Here is a 6,000-nt window from a genome sequence, read left to right on the forward strand (position 1 = left end):
GCGTTTCCCGTGCTGTGCCGTCGGAACAGCTCTGAAAGCCAAGCAGCACACACTGTCCTGTCACAGAGCTGGAGGATCAGGGTCGTGGTGGGGGGGACACTGACCTCAAAGTCCCTCCCTCAGTCTGGAAAAGGCGAGAAGTTAAATGACTTGCCCAAAGGCACGCGGCTAACAGACAGCCAAAGCCGGGCCTTTGGAAGATGTCTGTCTCTGGACGTCAGAGGTCAGATGCAGAAGCCCAGTGACAGCCTGTCGTCGTCACTAACATCAATTCACTGTCCTGGAGCACTCTTTCTGTGGTGTGGTGAACTTCCTTCCGAGGGTTAGGAACAGTAAAATCAAGAGTGACAGAAGACCAACTAACTGCGAGGAAGTCAGTGACTGGTCTGGAGGCAAGGGGACTGCAGTGAACACACACGTCTCCCCCATGCTTCACTCATTCTCAGCTAGAAAGGCACTGGCGACACCTGCTCGTGGAAGGGCATCTCCAGACTGGACCACGCCCCAACCCCAGCACAGGGATACGTCCTCACGGCCTACGTCTGCAGCATAAGAGAGCAGGGACCCTTCCCAGGAGGCCAAGGATGGCGCAGAAACTGCAGAGGTCCGACGCATCCACCTCCAAGTCTCCTGAGGCATTCTGTGCCTCTCCTAACACAAGGCACTGCATCAGATGCTGGTGCCAGCAGCTCCGGTCTTGGAGCCAGAGTTATGGCAGAGGGCTTTGTGGACACTATCTCCACCAAGGTCACATGGCGGGATCCTTCAAACAAGCCAAGTTGCAGGCAAGGCGTCACCTCAGATGAGTCCTGAGCCTCCCCTACCCACCCCATCGTCATGCATGCGCAGTGCTGTCACTCCATCCTATACGACAGGCAGTCAGTGAGCAAACGGGGACCCTTCCTGACCTCACATCGTCCCATCAATCTAAAGATCTGGTCCACACTCCAGGCGTGCCTGCAAGAGCCCTGGTCAGGGTCGCCAGACTCCGAGATGTTCTCTTTCAGGTTCTGAAGCTGACCTGAAACCTGATGGTCTCCAGAACACCCCCTGGGAGTCACTCACACCATCCCCTTCTCTGCCGGGACTCCCACCCTCAGTGCCTGCAAGGCTCAGCGTCCTCCTGCAAGCTCTGACCAGCACCGTCTCCTTGAAGATTCTCCCGTTCCACAAATATTTGAGAGACACACAACTATAACTCCACTGTTTCTATAAAAGCGTATGCCCTCTTCATCAAATACCAGAAGATTTCTCATTGTATCCTCTAAGTATTTCAAGATATCCCAACTAAACTACAAACTCCTGGAAATGTCGCATCTTTTCAGCGTTTCTAACGGGGTTCTTTAGTGTTAAAAATGCTGTTGTGCCAGGCACGGTGGCTCATGCCTGAAATCCTAGCACTCTGGGAGGCCAAGGCGGGCGGATTGCCTGAGCTCAGGAGTTCGAGACCAGCCTGGGCAACACGGTGAAACCCCGTCTCTACTAAAATACAAAAAATTAGCCGGGCGTAGCAGCGTGCGCCTGCAGTCCCAGCTCCTCAGGAGACTGAGACAGGAGAATTGCTTGAACCTGGGAGGCGGAGACTGCAGTGAACCGAGCTCGCACAACTGCACTCAAGCCCAGGCGACAGAATGAGATCCCGTCTCAAAAACAAAACAAAAACAAAAAACAAAAAGCAAAACCCCGCTGTTGTTACTTATGTGACAAAGAGCTTCTACACACCACTTTATACAACAACGTTAATTTTCACATTTCTGATTTAGATATCTGGAAGCATCTCCCTGTCATCTTGATATCCTTATATAACCCAAAATAAGACACAAAAACGAAAATCGAAAAGTCTACTTCATTAGACAACTTCACAACAACAGACACCACAGAAACTAGTTTCAATATCAAAAGTATATAGGTATTTGAAAAGCAGCTCAGCCTTCAAACCAATGTTCAAATGTTGCTTTACCTACTTTATGTTTTTTAGTTTTGTTTTGTTTTTGAAACAAGGTCTTGCTGTGTCACCCAGGCTGGAGTGCAATGTCCACAGCTCACTGCAGCCTCCAACTAGCAGCCTCAGGTGATCCTCCCACCTTAGCCTCCTGAGCAGCTGGGACTACAAGTATAATCTTTTGTAAGACATCTTTTTGAAACATCTAGAAACTACAATCAGTACACAGATTATACAAAATATAAAGAGTAAATTGTGCACAGTTGTTTACCGATTCCTACACACAAACGACTGTCACTTCAGACTATACTACCTTATTTTGGACATGGTGCATTTCCCCATCCATGACGGAGCTGAAGTTCTTCAGAGTGAGTGAGGGGGACCAAAATAAGCAGAGGCTCTCTGTCCCCACCCCCAGTGTTCTCTCATCACATCTGCCCCAACACAGCACCAGCATTCCTGGACTTCTACTTACCCACAGGTAGGCCCCTTACCCCACCAGCCTGTGCAGCCTCCTCCTGCAGTTCTGTAATCTTGAAGCTGCATGCATTTTTCATGGCGGAAACACCAGGTGCCTGTTAAACACCTTATGGCTTAAGGCAGGTGTTTGTATTTATTTTTATTTATTTATTTATTTTGAGACGGAGTCTCGCCCTTGTTGCCCAGGCTGGAGTGCAACAGCGCAATCTCGGCTCACTGCAACCTCCGCCTCCCGGGTTCAAGCGATTCAGAGCCAGGTATTTATTTTATCCAAAAGATGGACTAGTTTGCCCAGGGCTGGCCGGACCATGAACTGGCCAAAAAGGGAAAGGTATCAGGACCCTGCCTCGTGACCAACGTCTTTCCGACGGTTTCTGCGGCTCTAAGCCAAGTCTCCCGTGCGTCCCAGGGTCACGTGGGTGCTGTAGCAGAGCTGCAGGAATGTCTGCTTTGGGATTTCTGGCCTGCAGCTTACCTTCTGTTTAGGTTGAGCACGTGACTTAAACAATCTACTTCAGGTTCTGCACTCATTTAAAAGCAAAATTACATAGATGCAAGATGCCTGGCACACAGGCACTAAATCACAGCTACCAACCCTTTATCAATGCAAAAAAATTTAAATTTGAAATTGTACTAGAAAAAAAAGCATTTTTCATTAGAGTCAGTAAACAGTCTCTTCTTACAGAGACAGAAAACACACTTGCATGCACAAAAGTCAAACAAGGAGACTTTCCTTTACTCCACAAGTCCTTTCTTCCAGATTCACTGTGAGAGTCTCCGGCCCAGTGAGATTGAAATTGGCAAGCGCAGTAAGTAATCAACCAAAGGAACCGCCAGTGATTGAGCTATGTATTCCTTAGGCATAATCGAAGTTACATCTTTTCCAAGTGAAAAATTGAAAAATGAAGTATTGATTGTTTCCTCACTGACAGATGCTCACCACTCCAGATGCAGATTTCTCCAGAATGTAAGAGGATTCTCCCCTGAGCATTGTTCTGAAGGTGAGCTAAAGAGTGTTGCGTGGCAACTGCCACCACCCGGCCTTCTTTTCTGACGGGTAATGGAAGTGACGACTGAGCAGAGGTCTCTCCAAAGACGGGTGTCAGAGGCTGATCTGGGCACAGTGAAGTGCCTCCCAAGGCACCGAGGAACCTGAAAGCAGAGAGCAGCGGACAGGCAGCCTTCCTTCCTGGGAAGCTGTGAGGACAGTGGCCAAGAAGTTCTGAGATGCAAAGGAGACCCACTTCCTACTCCTCTCCTAAAAGCCACCATTACAGCTTAGTTTATTATTTGCTTAAAGATATATTTGCGGCCGGGCGTGGTGGCTCAAGCCTGTAATCCCAGCACTTTGGGAGACCGAGACCGGCGGATTACGAGGTCAGGAGATCAAGACCACCCTGGCTAACACGGTGAAACCCCATCTCAACTAAAAATACAAAAAAAAAAAAAATTGGCCAGGCATGGTGGCGGGCGCCTGTAGTCCCGGCCACTTGCGAGGCTGAGGCAGGAGAATGTTATGAACCCAGGAGGCGGAGCTTGCAGTGAGCTGAGATCACGTCTCTGTACCTCAGCCTGGGCCACAGAGCGAGACTCCATCTCAAAAAAAAAAAGAGATATATTTGCTTGCTAAAGTGGGATAATGGATATGTCATGAGGAGAACAAATTCTAATAAATTTGCATTTTATTAATATTAAAACATAATGAAAAGTCCCATGCTTCTCCAAGCCACACAACGGGACAAGAAGCAGAGAAAGAAGTGCCAGCGACCTGAGCATGAGCCAAGCTCAGGAAACCTTCTGCACTTTGGCAAGCCACTCTTAACCATACAAACAAAAGCAAGCCTCCCCTCATCCCAACTGCCAAAACTCTACCTGATCACTAACGTCTTAGCAGGACTTCACTTATTCATACAAGTAGCCACGGACACGCCTGAGAGTGCTTTCACACCAACGCGCCATTTCATTTTGGCAGCTGCCCTCACAAGGGGCTGAAGCAGCTGCTCTCGTTGTCTCACAGGTGAGCACACCCGACAGAGAAGCATCTCCAAGAGGGTGAAGGGGCAGAGCAAGGTTGGAGACCAGGGGCATGGGGGACGAATGCTGGCTGGACTCGAGGTCCAGGGCTTCTGAACCACGAACAACAAACCTTTGAAGGAACCATGGAGCTTACATGAGCTTAGACATACCTGTAACTAGCAATAAAAAACTAGTAACAAGCAAAGCCACTCATGTTTGCCAAATTGATCAGCAACTTTCACACCGAAATGAATTTATATGAGGCAAGTTTTAAATTCTGATACCTGCTAAGTTACCTTATATTTACATCTTTAAATAAGTCTACTTGTATCAGAATTCTTTACCAATGTGTAAGGCCATGATTCCAGAGGCCAGCCTTCTTTGGTTGAGAATGAGGCAGAAGTGGGCTCAATGGAACACACTTGGCACACATCTCCAAAGGAGGTTCTCCATTAGTTCCTAACATATTTCCTTTCCAAAACTACCAGGACCATTCACGGAATTTAAATGAACATTTCCCAAGGAAGGAAGTGAAAGATTTTTTTTTCACGTGAAACTCACTGGAAGTTGATGTTATATTTGCTACTTATGCAAAGTGCTGCACATGTGGTCGGAAACAAAAGGAATCAAAGAGCCATTCACCTGTGTAAGGAAAAGCACAAAGCTGAAATAGAAACAAAAGCAGACAACAATGAAGTACTGGCACATGGAGAACAAAACTAACAGGTCGTTTTCTTACTATCTTGGTAGAGACCCCAGCTAAGTAGCAACATTCGCCATCACCTCAGAATACAAGGGCAAACACTACAAACTGTTGCTTGTTCACGTCAATCGTTTTCACCACTCTTTGCTTTCTTTGGCACAGAAGTAAACCCCAGTTGCAACTTAAAGGGCCCCATCTCTATGCCCTTCCTACTCTCAAGCCAGGAGTTCTTGAAGGAGAGGACAGTGAGTCCAAGTCAGACCCCAATGATCCTTTCTCCGCTTCTTACTCATCTTCCCCCAATGAGTTTCAAAAGCCTGCTCCTTTGGTGCATATCCACCGCCTGATGTCTGGGAAAAAGACACAGCAGGTACTTTTTTCTCTTCCCCTTTCCCAAATATTGTCCGCTGTTTGAAACAGACAACTATAGAAAACCATCAGTGATCCTTTGGGAAGGAAACAGCTTTAAGGGATATCTTCACTCTCCCCAAGAAAGGATATTCACTGCCTCTTCGAAGAGTTTAAATACAGAAAGTCGCAGCCTCTTCGAAGGAGACAGGGGACACATGCCCGATAAGTGCCACCCAAAGTCAGGGCCTCAGTGCAGGCCGCAGGATGGGTGAGCTAGGGTGGAGCCCGGCTGGGGCGATGGGTTCCTCTCCCCCGCGGCACATCCCGGAGAGGGGCTGGGGTCTCCCAAGGTGACGGGTCGCCCTACCTTTTCCGCGGGGCCCCGAGCCACCGGCGTTGCTGCTCCCCAGGGCGCTCGGAGGGTCCTTCCTGGGCCTCTTGCTCTGCGGCCGCACACTGGACCGGAGGAAGTGGTGCTGGTCCTGGGGGCTGCCTTGCGGCGGGGAAG

At 48.7% G+C, this 6,000-nt stretch overlaps 1 protein-coding gene across 1 annotated transcript in view; it reads right to left on the bottom strand.

Moving 5' to 3' along the window:
- The window catches only part of CRAMP1L (Crm, cramped-like (Drosophila)), a 62,492-nt gene extending 56,498 nt beyond the window's left edge, over positions 1-5,994 (bottom strand). Inside the window, exon 1 of the mRNA XM_011957475.1 lies at positions 5,860-5,994. The gene's annotated coding sequence lies outside the window, so the exon portion shown is untranslated. The remainder of the gene's footprint in view (positions 1-5,859) is intronic.
- Positions 5,995-6,000: the final 6 nt, after the last annotated feature.

Source organism: Colobus angolensis, unplaced genomic scaffold (genome assembly GCF_000951035.1).
Source record: "Colobus angolensis palliatus isolate OR3802 unplaced genomic scaffold, Cang.pa_1.0 Scaffold443, whole genome shotgun sequence".
NCBI lineage: Eukaryota > Metazoa > Chordata > Mammalia > Primates > Cercopithecidae > Colobus > Colobus angolensis.